Source organism: Mauremys reevesii, linkage group 9 (assembly GCF_016161935.1).
Source record: "Mauremys reevesii isolate NIE-2019 linkage group 9, ASM1616193v1, whole genome shotgun sequence".
Taxonomy (NCBI): domain Eukaryota; kingdom Metazoa; phylum Chordata; order Testudines; family Geoemydidae; genus Mauremys; species Mauremys reevesii.
Genome location: NC_052631.1, coordinates 79,495,538 through 79,517,579, shown reverse-complemented (window position 1 = coordinate 79,517,579; position 22,042 = coordinate 79,495,538). Strand labels below are relative to the sequence as shown.

At 45.6% G+C, this 22,042-nt stretch overlaps 2 long non-coding RNA genes across 11 annotated transcripts in view; one reads left to right on the top strand and one right to left on the bottom strand.

Annotated features, from left to right (window-relative positions):
- The window catches only part of LOC120371473, a 79,697-nt gene extending 71,096 nt beyond the window's left edge, over nt 1–8,601 (bottom strand). The window contains exon 1 of the long non-coding RNA XR_005584386.1: nt 8,523–8,601. This is a non-coding gene — a long non-coding RNA (uncharacterized LOC120371473). The remainder of the gene's footprint in view (nt 1–8,522) is intronic.
- LOC120371472 lies at nt 7,603–18,495 on the top strand. 10 transcript variants are annotated; one of them, XR_005584385.1, is made up of 8 exons: nt 8,688–8,784; nt 9,159–9,230; nt 11,992–12,100; nt 12,243–12,429; nt 13,104–13,292; nt 15,237–15,442; nt 15,549–15,603; nt 18,141–18,495. It is a non-coding gene; the product is annotated as an uncharacterized LOC120371472 (long non-coding RNA). The 10 variants fall into 10 exon arrangements; XR_005584382.1 differs by lacking the exon at nt 8,688–8,784 and adding an exon at nt 7,603–8,687 and having other exon boundaries at nt 15,237–15,603; XR_005584381.1 differs by having other exon boundaries at nt 7,603–8,697; nt 15,237–15,603.
- The last annotated feature ends 3,547 nt before the right edge of the window (nt 18,496–22,042 follow it).

Genomic DNA, 22,042 nt, shown 5'->3' with positions numbered 1-22,042 from the left:
AGCTGCTTCCAAATTGTACTCACTGCTGTGCTAGCCACGTACTATTTATTAGTGGCATCCACGGTGCAGGGAAGACTGGATGGCTTTCCCAGCCTTTGGAGCAATCGGATTACACTCAGTGAGGACAAAGGGAGAGCAGACTGCCCTAGCCATTTCTGTGCCATTTATTTTACTGGTTATTTAGTGATGGAGCTGAGCTCATCCTGCTATTTCTTCCAGTGTTCTCACTGGCCTGCCTGATTCTGTGGCTTTGGCACAAGTAGGTCATCCCCAGTAAACGACAACAACAAACCAAAGCCCCGATTCCATGGACTTGGATTCCTGATAATATCAGCACAGTTACCTGAAGAAAAATCCCCAGACACCTGTGGGACCAGCACAGCCAGACAAAGCATCTTACCAGCATCTGACGAAGTGGGTATTCACCCACGAAAGCTCATGCTCCAATACGTCTGTTAGTCTATAAGGTGCCACAGGACTCTGTGTTGCTTTTTACAGATCCAGACTAACATGGCTACCCCTCTGATTCTTGACAGCTGTTGATGGTTACAGGCCATAGAGCTTTCAAGGGCTCCTCCCTCTAGAAACATTTTCCGTCCATTTTGCAGGACAGAAGGCATTCAGACTTGAGTCCCACAGGCAGGGAACAGAGCAATGTGAGGGAAGTGGAGGAGGGTGTCCTTGAACGTCAGGATCAAAATCTGACCTGCCCTGAATTTTTTTGCAGTGGAGTGTGACATGCCCTCCAGATTCAACTTAACAAACAAAGCACAGTCATGGTTTGTTCAGGAATAAGATAAAGTCCTACATCTTTTGTTCCTTGGGTAGTGCTGATATAATTCATGTCAGTGCACGAATGAAGACAAACATATTATTTTCAGTTCCTGAAGGAACGTGTGTGTGTGTGTGTACATGTGTGTGTGTGTGTGTACGCGCATGCGTAAGTAAAATGTGGAGAAAAAGAAACATGATTTCCCAGCTCTGGGAATAAACCATGGTATTTTGAAAGGTAGTTATAGCAGATTGTTGCACTTGGTGTGTCACTCCCCACTTCCTCACTAGAGTGACTGTGAAATGCAAGGGGGTTCCTAGGAGTATGAGAAAAAATTGAGCAAAGAAGTATTTAGGGTCAATACAAGGAACAGTGAAGTCTATCAGCCTGAAGACTGTACTGTAAGGGAGAGTTGTAGAAGCCCCATAACTTAAGACATTTCAAATTGGACTCAGCTGCAGCATGAATAGATTGTAAGGAACAATCCTGGACTAGCTGGGACCTAAGTGGTCTCTTTCATCTCTAATTGCTCTGATTCGGTGATAATGCAGGTCAAGTGAGAAAAGCTCATCCATACAGAAGGGGACTTCTCGGCTGTGGATTAATACTACTTACAGAAGGCATCATGTTTGCATGAAACAAGCAGAAATCGCTGGAAAATGCTGAGGGTTATATGATGGTGGCTGCCACCTGACATGGCATGGAACTGATTCAGAGATTAACTGGGATCAAAATTGCCACTGGGGCTTGCTTATTCTTCACACAAAGAGTGTTATAAGGAGAAAGGTTCCCGCTCTTTTCTCTGTATAGAAAGGTGTTTCTCTATTTGCCACCTTTAGTGTTTCCTAGGACTTCAAAAGGAGAGTGAGAGATAAGAAACAAGAGAGAGTGAGGAAATAAGGTTAAAGGAACCAGCAAGGCAGACTTCCCTTATAAGCCTGTTTTCCATTTCCTTCCCTCCTCTGAAATTATCTCGGAGTTTTCTTCCCCCTCTTCACTGACCAATATTTAATTGAAAACGCAGATCTGTAGCCCAGAGAGGTGTTATTTTCGGCACAAGAAATAGAGATATCTCCTAGCAGCTGTCAATCCCAGTGACCTTAGCTTCTGTGCAGACTGCATGGGACTTTCCCCCCCTCCTTTCTTTCCTTTTTTCCTTTTCCTTTTTTTCCTCCAGCCGAGTTACTGTTTCATTGCACTCCACTGGGACTCCGACAAGAGTCGAGTTCCTCGCAGATGACACAGAATAATTGAAATGTCCTTCTGGTGACCTTCAATCTCTGGCAGCATTCACTTCCCTTCTGGTAATCAGTGAGAGCTGACAGATGAGTGGCAAACACATACTGTACACCCATGCGCACACACACACCCAGGGGACAGACACCACTTCTAGGTAGGCACACAGAGACAAAAACACAACAACTGGCAGACACAAAGACACACAGGGAGACACAGCCACACGAAGACACACAAACACACAGGTGCCCAGCCATGCAGGCACACTAAGGCACAGGCAGGCTCACACTCCTGAAGGCCCATAAACACACACACACACTAAGCAGGCACACCAACACAAACACAGACTCATAACTCAGGTAGGGACACATTCTCTGCACACACACACACACACAAACATTCACAGTGCAAACATACAAGGACAGGGAAAGAGACAAACCTATGGAGACAAACGAGCTTATAACCACAGAGAAAGACCTCCTTACTACAGAAAACCAATGGGGACAGACCAGTAGGCCTGAAACACACAGAAGGCCTCAGAGTTAAACCCTCATGCAGGTACATGAACAAGATACACTGGGTAGGCACACAGCTGAATGTGATGCATGCGCGCACACAGACACTAAAGGCAGGCCTGAACAAAACTCCCAGAATCTAACAACCCCAAAAGTCTGGACAAGTTCTGATCTATGCAGACCTTAACCCCTGACCTTTAAACACACAACCATCTGCATGATGAATACACACTCATGCAGACATCCAGATACATACTGGAACAGGCCCATATGCACACTCATCTCCATGAAGGCCCACAAGCACAGACTGACCCATCCCCAGGAACACGGACTCATCCATGCAGACACACAAACACACTGACAGAGGCATGTGCTGACACACATACAGAGCAGTTCACAATGGCACTCCCGAAGGGAGGGAAGCAGAGGCCTATCCACGCTGCCAGAGCCACCCAACATGTTCCTCATTTGCAGACACCATCAGCTGATTTTTTTCATACCCAATGTCTCTTACCCCATGTTTGTATTAATATAATACATCCTCATTGTGCTATAGCTGTCCTTGCTTTTAAAGACTGAAGCCTTATGAACTTCTGAGCAGGCAGCATTGCTTCAGATCCTGATCTGGGTCTCTTGCTCCCTGAGCTGGCAAAGGACCAGGGTGCCCGTGTCTATGTGGGTGGAAGGAAAAGGCACACTTTGCCTTTATCATTCTAAAAAAAAAAGGACTACTGGTGGCTAGTCAGGAGGGGCACTTCTTGTCCCTGAAGCAAACTGCTCCCAACAAACAAGATCCTAGAGATGCCAGACATCTATACAGTGAAGGGAGAAAATGGGGTAATGTCTTTATTTTAATGATATAGTCTCTTGGGCACCACCATTTTGTTCCAGATTCCCTGAATTATTCCATGCTCTCTCTTTTCCAGGGAACCCGCCTACAGAGCTTCCCATTTTTTCTGTAGCATTGAATTTCCATTTGTGATGGTACCTCCCATAAGGCTTTATGGAAATATGCTTAGAATGTGTTTTATGCTACATATGCCATGTAACATATCTCAAAGGTTATGATCTACTGAATGTATTAATCTTATTTGTATTCATGTATCATTTTTGTATTCAAATTTATGAATGTTGGCTGTGTACTGGCTTGATTTCTAAATAACCTTAGTAGAGCATTTGGTCAGTTCCTGGAGAAAGGAATGTTGAAATTAAGTACCTAATCAAGAAACACTTAAAGGACAATGGATCTTGGAATGCTCCAATGCACATAAGAAGTCTACTTGAGGACATTCAAGGTAGCATGTAAACAATGGCTGCTACCTGTAAAAACTGTGAGTTATGCATGGACATGTGACTTGCCCAGGTGACTCCTAAACTCCATCTTGGAGCTGGACTTTGCATAGAGATGAGGAGGGGGGTCTCCACCCACAAGAGAAAGTCTATTTAACCCCCTGGGAAATCCCTCCATTTTGTCTTCAGCTGGCTAAAGAGAGAGCCTCTCCACCTCCCAGGATATTTGAAAGAAACTGGAACAAAGGACAGTGACTGCAAGGGGTGTGAGTGATTGCTGGACCCAGGCTAAAAGGAGATTAGTCTGTAAAAGGGAGCATTCTGGAACTGGTGAGGATCTTATATGTATTCAGTTTGATTAGACATAGATTTGCACATTTTATTTTATTTTGCTTGGTGACTTGGTGTTCTGTCTGTTACTACTTGGAACCACTTAAATCCTACTTTCTGTATTTAATAAAATCCCTTTTTACTTATTGATTAACTCAGAGTATGTATTAATACCTGGGGGAGCAAACAGCTGTGCATCTCTCTATCAGTGTTATAGATGGTGAACAATTTATGAGTTTACCCTGTATAAGCCTTATACAGGGTAAAACGGATTTATTTGGGTTTAGACCCCATTGGGAGTTGGGCATCTGGGTATTAAAGACAAGCACACTTCTGTTAGTTGCTTTCAGGTAAACCTGCAGCTTTGGGGCAAGGAATTCAGACCCTGGGTCTTTGTTGGAGCAGACGGAAGTGTCTGGCTCAGCAAGACAGGGTGCTGGAGTCCTGAGCTGGGAGGGAAAGCAGGGGTCGAAGTAGTCTTGGCACATCAGGTGGCAGCTCCCAAGAGGGTTTCTGTGATCCAACCCGTCACACCATTCTCTGGTGTAAAGAAAGGTATCAGGTTACTAGGCTGGGTGGGATTATGCCAACATCTCTGTAAAAGCATGCACAGAGTGTGAACTATGGTTTCTGGAAGCCAGAGCAAACTCAGGCTGAGCTGAGTTACCATGCAGTTACCAAAAGGGCTGTGCCTTCTCTCCTGACAAGTCCGGTGTCTGGGTGCTAATTAAAGATTACCTAATGTCAGAAGTTAGCTCAAACCAAAGATAATTATTTCTTCTAAGGCCACTGGATTTGCAAGAGAACCTTGCAGAAACATGGCGTCGGTTTAAGCGCAAGTTTGACATTTCCCTCATTTCCACTGGGGCCGCAGAGAATGCAACTAAAGTGCAGGCAATGACCTTTCTGTGTGTGGAGGGTCCATTACTGTTACAGGTATCTGATGCTTTTACATGGAAGGAAGAAGAAGATAAAGAGGATTTGGTACAGATTATGAATACATTTAAGAGGAACAGTAATGCCAGAAAAATGTTACTTATAAGTTGTTGGTTATTAATATTATTGCCTAGAGACCAACCCAGGCCTAGGCCCCCTTATGCTAGGTAGTGTACAGATAGAGTGAGGGGTAGTCCCTGCCCAGAAGAGTTTGTATTCTAAAAAGACAAGACAGACCAGGGTTGGGGGAAAGTAATACAGCAATACGAGCAGGGTGAACAAGGTGAAGGGGATGGTTTTAAAGCTCAAGTATGTGAATTCTGGGAATTATGTAATTTCTGAACTAAGGGGCCTCTCTCTATTTATTGGGACAAAATGAGCAGCTACTCCACCTTGGATCATTTAAAAAAGAGCAAATTAGAACGGAAGGGAACCAAAATAACAAATTAACATGGGAATATTGGGCGAGATCCTCAGCAGGCATACATCACTGTAATTCCTTAGACGGCAAAAGAGCTATACCAAATTACACTAGGCTGAGGATCTGTCCGAAAGGATTTCTGATGTGAAAATCCCTATTCAGCTGAATGCTCATTTTGGCAAATATGCCATAAGTGCAACGGCAAAAATCTTCTCTCCAAGGTGTATTGGACTGTCTACATGCTTGGTGAAGAGCAAAGCAGTGAGACAAGGCCCTTTATAGGTTCAGTAATTCCAGAACACACAGCTCGAGATTGACAAGTACAGCTAACGGTTGGTGGTAGAACTGTATCCTTTCAACTGGATACTACAGCACATTGCAGTGATATTCCAGGATATACAGTAATAATCTTGTAGCCTAGGAACTTCCACCAAAACCTGCAGCAAAGGGTCAGTGAGTAAGTAACAGTTACGAGTTGTTTTTTAAAATAGCATCACTTAATAACTTTCTCATTGCGAATGCAGGCGCTATACCTGTGTTAAGTCTACAACGTCTGATGCAGGAGACATATTGTGGCAATTGATGTTAGATGAGTCAGGCTCTACACCAGTAATTTTTAATCCCATTTGGTATTAGTTCTAGTCCTAAAGTATTTCAAAGAATAATTGTGGGGGGTTGAGGCATTACAAGGTGTGGTAAATTAAGGTGAATAATGTTTTGGTTTGTGACCTTAAAATATATAATGAAAAAGCCCTCGGTGAATCTTGATGAGAACAAGAGAAAGACACTTTATATACACTCAATGTAAAAATATCAAAAATGGGACTACCGGAAGTTATTTCTATTAGATATAATTGAACAAAGTTTAATTGTTGATTCAGGGCAGGGGGGAGAAAAAGAAATAGTTGTAATGCTCACTCCACAATATAAAGATGATCTAATGATATATAGGAAGGAATAGCTATTTGAGAAAATTTATTTCAACTCTGTCTGTGGTCAATAATTGAGATAACTGCTGCAAAATGATATTCTCCATCTTTGAAAAAAAGACAATTGAGCATATAGAAACATAGGTCTCAAATCCACCATTTTTAAAAGCAATAAAGAAAGAAGAGAGTTAGACCCCAAATTGGGACCATCTTGACCACTTTAGGAAGATATTAGTAAGGTGGACAATACTTTGCTACAAAATGAAGGGTTGTGCCAGCATTTCTAGAAACAGAAATGCTTACTAAAATACATAGCTGGCATCTCACTATTGCAAAAGGTACTTTGTTCTGGCTTGGGATGAATGTTCAGGTCATGGACATGAGATATAGTCTACCAGCAATGCACATCAACACGCCACTTCTGCAGCTTGTCAAAACAATGTTGACATTTTTTTGCAAACCATTTTGAACACTTGTGCGAAAAAAATTGGTTGAATTTGTCAAATTAAAAAAAAAATTAAAAAACCCAACCAGCTCAAATGAGCTTATTATCGTATTCTTCTGCAGAGAACACAACCTCCCCACTTCTTAGATCACAAAATAGTCCCACCAGGAAGGGACAGAGAACAACTGCATTCCATGGTGCTGGGGATGCAGGCTTTGGAGCACGGTCCAGCCTAGCTACGGTAGTGAAATACCAGCCTCCCTTGTTGGCAGGGCCAGTCCAGGCACCAGCGCAGCAAGCTTGTGCTTGGGGCGGCCCATGGAAGGGAGCGGCACGTCCGGGTCTTTGGCAACAATTCAGCGGAGGGTCCTGAATTGCCACTGAAGAATGAAGCAGCGCAGTAGAGCCAAAGTTCTGCCGATTACGGCTTTTTATTATTATTATTATTATTTTTTCTTCTGTTCGCTTGGGGCGGCAAAAAAGCTGGAGCTGGCCCTGCTTGTAGGACTGGATGAGTCATACCTCTCTCAGAAGTACAGTGGCAAATGAAATGCATGGCGGGGGCACAGCACATGTGTTACTGGAACTGACTTGGTTTAGGAAAAAATTATTTTAACTGGATCCAGAAAATTACATTATGCTCTGGGTTATTGTTTTATTCTGTAGTGATGTTTTTAACCTGCATTTCATTCTTTGACTTTCCCAACATTTCACCAGCCTCGGCCAATAGGAATCAGTGAAGCCTCTGAAACTGCACAGGATTCAAGGAAACAGAGGATTCAGTTCAGATACCCAAGCTGTGACCCATCTGCCTTCTCTGCTTTTCCTTCAAGTGATGGGAAGGAGGAAGAAAGAGAGGACCCATCTAACAAGTGCCATGGGTTATACTAATGTGATCCCACAGACTGCAGGAACAGCACGGGAGTGGGAACAGCGCAGCTTGTGGTTAGATAGGCCTCTGTGGAAAGTGTCTCTGTTGCAATGCATGCTGTGCTATTCCTGGCTGGTGCTGCAGCTATAAAGGATAGATATACAACACGTGCAAGTACCATGAACACTCGCAAAGCCCTGAAGGGAATGGACGTCCCAATCATGCTGGGTAGCTTGAGTCTCACATCATCATACGCCTGCCCTATTACATCAGATGGCCCCTATAAGTAACACTAGTACTAACTGGGCTTTTGTAGCATAGCTTGCCACCAAGCTGTTTCAGTAAAATTATAACCTTGGCTACAAGTTTGTTGAGCTCTTATTCCCATTATCTGTTTGTCTGTCCATCTCTGCAGACAGCAGGACAGACAGATTCTATATATGGAAAGCAGGGAAGGCAATAAACACATAAGAAAGAAGTGATGGCAAAGGTGTGCAGGTGTACCAGATTCCCTCAGACCTACGTATGAGGGGAAAGACAATACTAAAAGCCTGGTGCCTTCATGCCCTCCAGGGAGCAGTATAGAGGATTCCTGCCTAAGCCCATTTCCTGAACCATCTTGCTGCGTTCACAGACTGCATTGTGTTCATTTGTGTAATGGTTGGTGAATGAGTTCTGCCCCAGTGCAGTTACCCAGGATACCCTCATAACCCAATCAGTTTCCTCTCTGTTTAGTGCTTGGTTTATATGCATGCACTATATTTAAGATCCACTCACCCATCCATCCACTTATATTCTCACGATTAGCCCATCACAATGGCTACTGATAGCAAACGGCACACCCTGGGCCTAAAACTCCCAGCTCACTGGCAACAAAGTAGAGAACTCTGAGGTCATCAAGCTGACCTGTGATGTAACACATGGAAGGCCAAGCCCCAAAAGGTGACTTTTAGTAAGTGGGATTTTCAGGCTGCTGGCAAATTTCAGGGGTGTTTTCCAGTGAGGGTGCTGTCCACACAAGAGCAGGTTCAATTTCCAAGTAGGTTTGAAAGTTGATATTCAAGTTTCACCCCTTCCCCTCCTACTTAGGTGGCAACACCTGCTGAGGGGGTGCAGGCACTAACGGGGCATCCCTCTCAGATATTTTAGTTGGATAACCAGGCTCCCTCCCCCTGGCATGTGAACTGGGAAGCGCTAGGGGAGCCATTGTAAGCTAAACATTAGCCTAACAAGCACCTTAGTGTCTGCAGGCTGCCTGGCTCGCAGGCAGGGAAACTAGAACCCCCCTCCCCGCTCCCTTCTCCCCATGCTGAGCCTTTATCAGCACTTAATTAAAACTCGACAAGAAGATTAACACACAGAGGGCAGTTTTAATTAACTTAATATCACATTCAATTTTCCAATTCGTCACAGTGTACCCGGCACCTGCAGATCTTAATACAAAACCAAACAAAGAAAGAGAGCAAGGGGGAGAGGAAGAGAGATGTGAGTAACTGAAACAGAAGTTGTTTAAACTTTCTTTCGCTGCCCCCCTTGAGCACGTACTCCCTTCCTCCCCCTTCCTGGGCTGTCTGTAAGTGATTTTAGATTCTAATAGCCAGGGTCCCGCAGGGCCCATTCAGACCAGCCTGGGGCTGTTTGCTTCTTCTTCTTCTTCTGTTTTTTAAAGATGTGTTCCTGGAGATTCTTGGATCAATAGAACATTTTCCTGCTAATCCCACCACCTGGGCCTCTGAACAACTTGTCGAAAAAGCCATTAGGATGTTGTGGAGAAGGGCCCCCAGATGAGCAGAGCCAGGACTTACTGCAGGAAACATATACTCACTTTCTGCCTCATGCCGCCGCTTGGGGACAAATTAAAAGACCAGATTGATTAAAAACAGTATAAGACCCCCAGACTGCTCTCTGAAGGGAATGTTGGAAAATACAGATGCCCCTTTGGCCCAAGCAGTTTATCCAATATTTGGGGCCTACCAGGTTGTTTTTGTTAGAAGGAGAAATTGATGATAGTCAGGTATTTTCTTTGGTGCAATCCTGTTTACAAAGAATGTACACCAAGTCCTGTTTCCCTGAACACAGTAGAAACAAACAACAGCAGGCAGTTTCCTTGCTCACAATTTCCAAGGCCACCTCTCCATAAGTTCCATGCTCCCAGCCACTTGGTCTCTCTGCTCCCTTTCATGACCTCACTCCCCACTGATCCTCTTGCTTTCAGCTGGCTTCTGCACTTCTCTCATACACACACAGCCAAAAAAAACCCTCACCTGTGCATTTGCTATCGGTCCTGGGGATGTTCAGGCTTCACTGTGCTTAGGTGGTTGCCTACTATTGTTTCCAGCCGTGTCACTATATAAAGGGACATTAATTGATCCTTCCATTTAGCCTGAATGAAGGATACCTAGCACATGCATCAGCTTTCACCAGGTCTGTGATTGCCTAATGATCAAAGGCACGCTTGATGGCAGCCATTAATGCCCTCCAATATCACAGTGCAGTTATTTTTGTGGCAAGCCCCCTTCAGAGCACATGACTGGCCAAGCTTCAATCCACCACTGCAGAAGTCAGTACCAGTGCCCAGGGAGAATCAGGTCCTATGTCCTCTACTTCCATTGTATGCCCTTAATTTCGGGGGGTGGGGTGGAATGCAGTGTTTTTAGGGTAAAGCAGCCCAGAACTCTTGGAGTGAGTTGAAGCATCCTGGTTCAGGCTGAAGAGTCAAACTGGCCAAAGCAGGGCCGGCTCCAGGCACCAGCGCAGCAAGCAGGTGCTTGGGGCGGCCACCAGAAAGGGGCAGCACATCCAGGTCTTCGGTGGCAATTCGGCAGCGGGTCTCTCAGTCCCTCTCAGAGGGAAGAACCTGCCGCCAAAGTGCCGCCGGCCGCAATGGCAGCTTTTTTTTTTTTTCTTCGCCGCTTGGGGCGGCAAAAACCCTGGAGCCGGCCCGGGGCCAAAGCCAGAGTCTTTAGCCAAATGTCACTCATTTCTCTCCTTAAAATTTGGGTGCTTTGGGTAAAGTGAGTAAGAAACCCTCCCCCTCCTTAGATTTAGTTTTGCAAACCCAAACCTCTTTGTCCCTGGTTCACCTCTGCGGCAATGTTTTAGGGCGAGCAACAAATTGCCATTGCACGTATATAACCAAAGGGAAATGTGGATAAGGTGGGGAGCTGTAGCAAGGTGAGGGACAGTGCTGAGGGTTTTGGTGGAAGAGATATGGAGGTGCCTGCGTTGAATGGTGCGGATATATATATGGGTGTGGAATGTGCGACCTGTGGGACTGCAGGCAATAATAGTGCCAAGGTATTTATAAAGGGATATTGGCTAATACTTTTTAAATCATGGACGTTAGATATAAAGTGCATATTTCATGCAGTATATTTCACTGGCTCTTTACCTTCACAGTGTCCAACCTAGAGCTGGGGAAAACTCAGTTTTTCCATCCTGCGGGAAATTTCAACATTAGTTTTGGTCCAAAATTAGGATGAAAATTTGAAAATATTAAAAAAAAAAAGTGGAATTAAATATTCTGAAAAATATTGGTAAGAAAATGTTCTAACTCTTTTGTTTTAATGTTTTCAGTTGAAACGGAACATTTCAACATTGCAAAATTAAAATGTTTCATTTAAATTGAAAATGTTAAAATTTCAATATTATAAAATTGAAAGCCTTCACTTCAGCTTGTTGAAATGACCTAAATTAAACTGAAATTGATTTTTTTTTGCAAAACTGAAATTTTCCCATGAAAAATTTTGATCTTGTGGAAATTGCATTTTCTGCCTGAAAATCATTCCAATGGAAAATTCCCATCCAGCTCTTGTCCCATCCCATTCAGCACATAGCTTCTGTGCTGTAACAGAGCTCTAGTGTCCAGTAAATTTTCATGAGCAGGAAGTTTCCCCACAGCAGGGTCTCACTGAGCCTGCCTGGATATTTTCAGCCCGGTACATGGGGATTTAGCCCTGAGCTTCTCACTAACAGCATGAAATGAATTTCTCCCACTAGCTTTTATCACGCTCAAGCCATGTGTCAGTTCTCCTCACACATAAGTCCAGAACAGCCAGAGCGAAATGGAAAAGTACTGGCCCTTCAGCAACCTCTGAGGCGGTAATGGCCTGCATTAAATGGAGACTCTTCATTAATGACAATTGAATCAGTTGTGCTTAGCCTGCCAGTGTCTAAAGTGCACACTCAGCACATGCTGTCTTACAAGTTCCCCTAGATCATCTCTCCTCTCCATACACTTCCACAGGGGGAGAGAGAGATGACAGAGTTTAGACTGCTGCTGGCAACCAAAAGAAAACCAGTTCATCAGACACAAAGGAGGACCAAATCCTGGGACTGATGCTAACAAGGCTAAGGTGAGGAGGAGGCATGAAAACCATGTGTTCCTCACAGTACTTTTTGCTGCCATGTAATAGGAATCCATAACAATAAAGCTCCAGTGTCTTTTGGAAAATTTCCAACCTAGATGTTTTACCCTGTGCCACTTGTTTCCAAAAGATCCTGCCACCATTTTGAAAGACATCACTCATCCTTGAAAGCACCTCCACCCAGTCGCAGTCTTTCAGGGCTCCCATGTGATCAGCGATACCAGCAAATGCATGAAAGTCATTCACAGATAATACGAAGAACATGCTTACATTCTTGAATGTTCTATGCCTGATCCATGCACATTCGCCACTCTGAGGTAAGCATGGGCTATCAGCTTTTCTCATTATAAATCACAGCGCTAGGAGGCTATGGCAGGAGGGAGGGGGTGCCTCATACACTGTATCTGGGAAGGCTGGAACATTCAATCCAACCTTCTCTGTCTATACAAACCAGAGTGTGGAAGGCTGACTGGAAAGGATATTTTTTCAGCTCTCACATCATTTGCAGCTTTCCACATCCCTGGCAGACCAGCATAGATTTCCTCATGATAATGAGTCAGTGCTGGCCTGGTTAGTGCTCTGAGATGCAATCTACAGAATCTGGGTTTGAATTCCACATCTGGCCCCTGGTCTGGCAGGAGCTGAGCATGATGCAGAGGCCACATGCTCAGCACTGAGTGAATGAGGATGAAAGAGGGGGAGGGAATCACTTAGCTCAGGGAAGACTCCCCTGGCTGAAAAGTAAAATGGTGTTGACTGGCTCTAAAGATATGTTATGTAGTCACCTTGATCTAAGAAGATGGTAGCTATAACACAGGAGCTTAAAGAGATTAGGAAGAAGAAGTCTTGATGGATTCATGAAGAATACAGAGGATTCGTGAGAGTAAAAGTATAGTCAGGGATATCCTTGGGAAATCAGGAGAGCAGAGAGATGCACTGGATAAAGTAACTCCCTATGCTGACTTGGACACTGTTGGACTGCACCTTACAGGTATGATTATCCATTCCTTGCACGACAAGATTCCTCTCCAGTGCTGCTCTTATCAATCCGTCTCAGCCAGATGTCTCCTAGCCATCCAGCACTCTCAGCCACACCGCAAGTCAAGTCTTGTCCAGCCCTACCCCTCTCTATTCTTCAGTCCCAGTCATGTGCAGAAGAGGTTGGTTAGCAGGTGGAGTAGTAAGTTTGTGAATCTTCTAGCCAGCTCTCTCCCCCCTCTAGCTTCACCACCAAGATTTAGCCTGTTAGGGAAGTTGGCCTCAATGCCATTGTTCATTATGAGAGACATCTACCCTGAGTTTCCAAGCCCCTACCCACATACTCTCACCCAAGTGAGGGGGAGAGAATCCAAATCCAACCCACTTCTCCCTCGAGATGGGAGCAAGCCACCTGATTTTGAGTACCTCATATTTGGGGCTTTTAGGTTGGTCCCTTTCCAAAACTCAAACCCAGGCTCAGATGATGTCACCCCCAAAGCTGGTAGGTCTCTTTGTCCAGGGGTTTGGTTCAGGCCCACCTCTATATGTCATAGCTGTATTTTATGAGAATGTGAGATACTATTTCCACTCTATAACTGTCTCATTGGGTACTAAAAATCATGGGGTTTCCTTCCTCATTTATTCTAACTCTGTGGCCTCCTCAACCCCTCCTCTGCCCTCTCTCTCTCAATTACACTCACACAGCTGCTCCCTTTCCTCTCCTCACGTCTGGTGCATGTTTAGCTCATTCAGCACAGCTCCATACAGCATGGGGTATTTCAGCCCTACAGTTGTTTTCAGTTACCTGGTCACACTCTTTTAAAGACCTGGGAGCTCCGGATGAAATGTGATCCATAAAGAGCAGGTAACTCACTTCTTATTGTAGGCACCAAATTAGGGCCTGGTCTGATCTTAAAGAGAAAGGGAAGGAGGATATGCACTCCTCTGCTTCTGGGTTTGATTATATAATGTGGCTACTCCTAGGCATGTTTCTAGATAGTCCTGTCTATGGATGCTTGCAAGACTTTCTCTGGGTACTTGTGAGAGACTTTCAGTTACTTCTGTTGCCTTCCCTTCCCAGCTGCCATTTCTCTTCTGCAGACCAAGTCCTGGAGATGTGCCCAGGGGATAATCTAAACAAACATGGCTGGCAAACCACTCCTGTTTCTGACCATCTAAGACTCTGGCTGAGGAGTTCTATGGCTCGGTGGCCTGATGGACATGGAACCAGGCCATGGAGCCTCTGTGACCCATTGCCCAGTTCTTAGTCAAAGAACTCACCAAGCAGGTCCTGGGGATGCCAACACATACCTCTTGCTATAGAATCATTTGACAGAACAGGCAAACAAATGTGGATTATAAGAACCAATGTGAACCTCTAACTAGGTCTCAGACTAAAACTGTTTGTGGTCAAAAAATCATTGGTTATTTTTAACTTTCTCCTCCCATTGCTCTCCTATACGACCACATGCCTCTGCACTGGTGGTTTCCTGACAGCCTGAAAGCAACAAAGGTACCACAAGGAAACCTGTTCTCTGGAGAGTTCGAGGCCATTATGGAGGAGAGCCGCAGTGCAGAGCTACCTTACCCAACTCCCTGGCCTCAGCACTCAGACCCTTTCCAGGCATACCCACTGCTACTTCAGAGTCAGGCAACCCAGACAGAAGTGGAGCTACTCACTCTAGTGTGGGATGCAGAATTTTCCATTGCTCCTTAGAGAAAGATTCATTATTCCATTTTGGTGGCCTAATTCAGACCCAACGGGAATAATGCTTCAGATGTGCAGTAAAGTTATACAGTCCATGAAGGAACATGTCCCACACACCAATGGCAGGTTTGTGTCGGACATGTTCCTTCATGGATCGTATACCTTTACTGCCTGACTGCCACATTATTCCTTGATATTCTGAATTAGTCTGTGGTAATTTAATAAGCCATTGCCTTCTGGTTTTCCCCACAAGGGTGCTATTTGGGTATGGTTGGGGAGGGGGGAGTCCTTCTGGGGTTCTTTATTAAACAGGTATTACGGGTGGTATCTCCCCTTTTTTTTTTTAATCAAATCAAACCAGAGTGGGATGATTGCTCCCACTGCATAGAAAGGAACACAGGAGTCTGCTCTGACTGAAACCCTTGTGTTTGTTCCAAGGCAGAAACCGGAGGAAGACAGCAACAAAAACATTCACTGAAATAAGCTAGCAAGGTCTGTGGGTTTCCTCCATCGCTACCTGGCCAGAACTTGCAGCACCCACTGCCACTCAGGATCCTGGGGGAGGATGACGAGTGGGGAAGAGTAACCTGCCACACCTTTAACAACGACAGCACTGCACATTTTCACATCGGTTTTAACCCTTGGTGTGTGACTAGACCCTGTGTGCTTGTGTAATACAAATTAATAATTAATGAGACCCACTAGGAAGCTGAACTAAAGAGAAGAATAAATCCTGCGGTTCAATTTCAGACTATTCTTGAGGCGAACCGTGGAGCGTCGGCTCTTCTGTCATTCATGGGATCAGGTCAGTTGTTGTTCTGCATATTCAGCTGGCTACCAGTTTCTTTGAGACAATGTCTGTGAATCCTGTAAACGTTATTCCGTTTTGATACACATCTGTTTAAGCTGCCTTATTCATTATTCGCTACTCACCATTTGCTACTGTGTATCATTCCTTAGTGGTTACTTTATCTTAGTGGTCTTTTCAAAGTTTCAGTCATTCAACCGGAGAGCAAGAAACAATACCATGTGACTTTGGTGGCCAATCACATGTCACGAATAACCAATAACTGAAGTGAATCCTCCGCAAATAACCTCTAGGCTGGAAACTGTTGGCATAAAGGGCTCAGTTGGGCAGTTTGTCAGTAGCTTTGTGCAGGGTGGGGTGTGTAGGCACACTGCCTTGTTAAGAGGGACACAAGGGGAGAGGAAATACCTGCTGTGCTGGGACTGCATACTGCAGATTGCTCCTCCTGGTGCACCAGCCCTACTGTGCTGGTGTGGAGAGAGGGCAGGACCTATACCAGGGGTCGGCAACCATTCAGAAGTGCTGTACCGAGTCTTCACTTATTCACTTTAACTTAAGGTTTCACATGCCGGTAATACATTTTAACGTTTTTTAGAAGGTCTCTCTCTATAAATCTATATTGTATAACTAAACTATTGTTGTACTTAAAGTAAACAAGGTTTTCAAAATGTTTAAGAAGCTTCATTTAAAATTAAATTAAAATGCTGATCTTACACCGCCGGCCCACTCAGCCCGCTGCTGGCCTGGGGTTCCATTCACCTAGTTTGGCAGAGGGCTGAGCGGGGCCTGCGGGACCCTGGCTGGTAAGGGGCTGGCAGCCAGGACCCCAGACCGGCAGCGGGCTGAGCAGGGCCGGCAGCCAGGACCCCATACTGGGGGTGCAGGTGGGAATTGGGGGGGATGCAAGAGCTCCCATTTGGTGCTCAGGGTGGGGGTGGGGATGTGGGGTGTGTGTGCAAGAGTCAGGGCATGGGGGGCTGGGTATGTGTGGGGGGTGCAGGAGTCAGAACGGGGGCTGGAGGTGTGTTGGGGGGTGCAGGAGTCAGGGTGTGGGATGGCTGGGTATGTGCAGAAGTCAGGGCTGGGGTTGTGGGGGGTGCAGGGGTCAGGACAGAGGGCTGTGTGTGTGGAGGGGGTGCAGGGGTCAGGGCAGAGGGATGGGTGTGTCTCACTGCTCCCTTTCATGACCCCACTGATCCTCTTGCTTTCAGCTGGCTTCTGCACTTCTCTCATACACACACAGCCAAAAAAAAAACCTCACCTGTACATTTGCTATCAGTCCTGGGGATGTTCAGGCTTCACTGTGCTTGGGTGGTAGCCTACTATTGTTTCCAGCTGTGTCACTATGTAAAGGGACATTAATTGATCCTTCCATTTAGCCTGAATGAAGGATACCTAGCACATGCATCAGCTTTCACCAGGTCTGTGATTGCCTAATGATCAAAGGCACGCTTGATGGCAGCCATTAATGCCCTCTAATATCACAGTGCTGTTATTTTTGTGGCAAGCCCCCTTCAGAGCACATGACTGGCCAACTTTCAATCCACCACTGCAGAAGTCAGTACCAGTGCCCAGCGAGAATCAGTGCCAGTGCTGACCCCTGACCTATACCTTGCTTCCTCCCCACCCATTTCCAGGTGATTCGTTCCCTGAAGTGAGCTGGGACCGAGCAGACCCTGCTCACAGGGATTGCTGTTGTGACCTGACCTTGGACAGCCTATGCAAGAGGGAAGGGGCTTCTTGCATGACCCTCTCATCCCTCTGCCCCCGCAGCACCCTCTTGCAAGATTAGGTCACAATCTAATAAAAAATGTTTGGCAAACAGGACTAACAAATACATTCACAGAAATCAGGATGGTTTGGGAATGATTTGCAAACCAAGAGCTAAATTATCAATTAATATTATTCACAGCAAATAATTCACCCAGCTCTACTCAAAAATTACATTTGTTCTCCCTGCCATAGTGGCCTTTTCCATATGGCAAACACTGATTATTTTCTCACCCTGTGCTTCCCTAGGAGCAGAAGGCAAGATGTCTCTGCAGGGTTTACTTCCTTGTTTGTGCAACAGCAACAGCAGCGACACCAACTCTTTTCAGGAAATAGTTGTTTCAGTACAGTGAAATAATAATAATGTTTTGCACTAATGTATCATTTTTCATCTGAGGATCACAAAGCACTTAATACAATATCTAGCTCTTATCTACTGCTTTTCATCAGTAGATCTCAAGCTTATATTGCTGGTCCTATATAAATGGTGAACATTATTTACAGTTTAAAAACAACAACAACATTATTTGCAGTATTTAAAAAAATGTCTCAGCTCCTCAGTGATGGGATTCTTGTTAGCAGACCTTTAGGCCAGGATCCTCAGCTAGCATAAGTTGGTGTTCAGTCATTCCACGGAGCTGTGCCAGTCTGGCCTATAGATATCAGCAACACTCTCCAGTGGTTTAGAATAATGGCCACATTTTGTGCTGAACGTTTTTGACATCACCACCTTTAAAATCACTTTATAAAATGTCTCTCATCAGGTGACTCCGAGAGTTGGTCCATTCCCTGCTCTCACTAATGAACCTTTGCACTGGTTATGAAAGCAAGGAAACCTCATTAGAGACCAGAGTCATCGAGAAAAATCACTGCTGGATTTCTTCTAAGATCATCGGAGGTGCTTCAGATGTCTCGCTGCTCCATTGATGCTGCATTCGGGCAGTATTCTCCTCCATCATCTTCTCCTTGAGTGAATCTTCCTAAGAAGTTTCAGTGCTGCCAGAGATGGTGAATGGCCCCCAAACAGCTGTGCTGCTGGCTGCTTGTCACAGAAATAACCCCTTACAAAGTAACTGAAATTACAGGGCACTCCAGTGTCTAAATATAACCCCAGGCAGAAGCATCGTTCACTGAGTGATGTCTCTACTTTCGGTCTGTAACTGGTTTTGGAGGGGAGGCAAGGATAAGTGAATTTGGCACTGATGAAAGGTGTCAGACTGACAACCTTGGATGGAGCCTGAATGCCTCTATTATAGGTATAGGCAGTGGTGAAAGCTTCTCCTGGTAGGCCTTGCTAGAGTGCCTCCAACCTGGGATGGGAGAGGACTTAGTCTCCAGGGACTATCCAGCCTGTCTGCTGACTGTGAAGAGCAGTGGGGGAGCAATTAATGCCATTTGATGGTGGATTTTGTTCACCGGGAACCAGACTGAGGCTGAAAGGCTCCTTCTCCCAGTGCAGGTCTCCCACATGCATTAGTTTTCCAGGGGAAGTGGCTTGACCTATTGCAGGCTCTATGGAAGCAACTCTGCCTTTAGCATTAACGATACTGCCCCCATCTGACTCCCGTCAGGAACAAAAGAGGAACTGAAGCAGGCCCTGGCCTGTGGCTGGCTGGCCCCTGGGAAATGGGGCGAGCTTTTAACATGGGTAATTGACAGAGAGAGAGAGGTCAGCATTAGCAGGGCTCCCAGCCTCTTATAACTTTCAGCAAGAGTCCCCTCCCCCACCCTTACCAGCATGGTGTAGTGTTTAAAGGGGGCTCCCCATAGAGAGGTGCTTCAAAGCTTTGCTTGTCTCTCCCACTGTGTGTCCTCCTGGTTCAGTTCCATCCTCCTCACTTAAGTGCCTTTCATCCTTCTTCCTCCTCTTCATTATTGGTGCCCTTTCCCCTCCCCACCTGCCCACTCCCACCCTTTCTACTAACTGCCTTTGGTCCAGAGCCCAATGGGAACCAGCTGTCAGGCTAAGCTGGGATATCCTGGAACAAACATCTTCTTCCCCCTTCCTGCAAAAAATCCTTCTGGGAAACGGTCCCACAGATGGGAAAGGGGTCCCACTGGCCACCCTGCTTCCTGATCAAGATGAGCCCACTCCCTGGATTCACTAGTATGATGTGTTCCAGGTTTGGATTCACTTTGAGATCACTAACCCATCATGCTTTGTCCCCTCCCCAGCTATCAGACTCTGCTGGTCCCTGGAGGTGAGAGCTAAAGGTCCTTTCCTTGGTTTGAGGCCGTTCAGGCTAATCCCCCCTCTTGGCTTCTCTTGTGCACTTTGCCCCAGCATTGTTCTTCAAAGATGTTCCTGCTCTGCGGGCTGGGGGGTTGTTGTTGTTTAAACAGCAGCAGCAGCCACACAAGCTGCTTGCTGTCCTGCCTTTACAGGGTGGTCTGTAATTGCTTCCTGTCCTCTCCAGCAACTGGCTTCATTTGTTTGCATTGCTGCCTAATCTCTGAACTGGGAGAGTTTGGAATGAAAGCCGCCTGTTCCACACTCACCGTGGGTTCTCTAGTACTGGGCACAGCTTAGCCATTTTGGGGAGCCAGCCCAGTGAAGTCCCAAACTTTCAGCCTGGAAAACTGGCCAAAAAAAAGTCTCACCAGAGATTGGGTTCTCCAGGCAATTTCCTCTGCTTCTGGTTTTCTGATTGGCCTGAGAATATAATGAGAACAGGGCTTCCTGCAGTATTGTGATGCTGCTGTTCCTGGTCACAATGGGAATCCAGGATTGCCACGGTAGGAGCGAAAATGGAAGAAAAAATGGGGAAAAAATGAAGTGAAATGACTCAAATTTCAGGGCTTTGATGTTTAAGGCGGTTTGGGTAAAGGTCTGGGTCACTTTGGATTTTATTCAAGCCCGTTTGTACCCTCCTCACGCACACAGATTGGGTCTTTTGGAGCTGACCCGGGGCCTCACAGTGCATTGAAAGGGTGCTGGCTGGCCTGAAATGAGTAGAGCTGCAGGACATTTTTCATTCCAAATGTTTGTTTCAGTGAAAAAGTTTGGCTTTGGAAATGTCCATTTTTGACACATTTTTCCAGGTTTTTATTGAAAATCCAAAAAAGCTTGAAACCAAATGTTTGGGGAGTTTTGATAAAATCCCAAAGATTTTTGAAGAAAACTTTCAAAGGAAACAAAAAGGCGGTGTTGTTTTTTTTAGGGTTTTTTTTTTTAGTTTTCATTAAAAATTACTGCAGAAATAAAAAACATTTCCGGACCATCTCTAGTAACAGACTCCTTGCATCAGCCAGGCCCAGTCACAAAAAAAAAAAAACAAATGGGCTCCATACTTGGCTGTCCATGGAACAAATGAAAAGTGATGCAAAGTAGAAGAAAAGAGATGATTAGACAGATTAAATTACATCATAAATCTGGTTACCGCTGTCCCACCAATCCACATGCAAGACTCCCCAGCATGCTACGTTCCTTTGATTTTGCTAAGAGGTTTGCCTCATGTGGCTCTAGGCTTGTGTCATAGGGTGGACTGGGCTGTTTAAAAAGGAACTGCTCCAGCCCACCTCCACCGCCTTAACAGCTTTGCTGGGGCCTGATGGAGGAGAACAGTGTGTGCCCATAAGAGCAGCAGGAAGCTGTGGCAAAGAGGAGCTGCAGTGAGCAGAAGGCTCCTGAAAAAGACCCAGACTGGAAGAAGGGTTTGGGCCTGGAAGCCAGAGCCAGAGCATAAGCACTGAAGAAGGCTGAAGGCCAGGACAGTAGAGGTTTTTGACTGTTGACCTTTCATATCTAGAGTGTATCCAGCACTGGAGGGTGTGGGACCCTTTCCTGGAGAAGAAAGGACTCCAGGTAGGAAGACTGGGGAGCCCCTGCTGGGAAGAGCAGGGAAGGAGTCCAGCTAGAAGGGGCTGGAGTAGCTGCTTGATAAAAGAGGAGGGACTGAAGAATAACCCTGGGACTGGCAGAGCTGAATCGGTGTTGGGTCCATGAACTATATTTTGGGTTGACAGACTATATTTTTGGGCCCTTGAGGATGGTTGGGACTGTTTATGTGAATAAATCCAGACCCCAAGGAGGGGTGTTGTTGGTCACAAGAACGCCTCTAGAGGAGTTCTTAACAGGCCCTGAAGCGGGAGGATACTGCGGGAGAGTCAGGACACTGCAGAGTGACCGCTGGCCACAAAGTGGAACTCAGGAGGCAGTCAGCCCTCTTACAGGAAAGTATGGATTTCTGAGCTTGTGGTGCGGTAGTGAGGGAGGTTTCCTTCCTGCAGAATATTCCACTTTAGAAAGAAATGATGAGATGAGGTGCAGAATTCAGATCCAGGATACTCAGATCCTGGGCTTTAGGTATGGTTGGTCTCTAGAAATTATATAAACAAAGAGAAAATGCAGCACATGCTGACTGACTATGTGGAGAAGAAAAACACCCCTTTGGAATGATTTATGCTGCAGGTCAGTATTGAGGTACATGGGGAGAGTTGCATAGAGATCCCCAGATTGGCATAGTAGCTGGAACTGCAGGGAAGGAGAGAGGTGCATTGAACGAATTATGCAAGGATCAAGACTGAAACAGAAAGAGATTGCTATGGGTTGGGTTTGGGGTCCATTGGCAGAGCTGTATGTGTGTGAATGAGGTAGGGAGGGCATGACTGAAACAATAGGGGGTGTGCAGGTCGGGATGAAGGACATAACTTTGCATACGTTTTT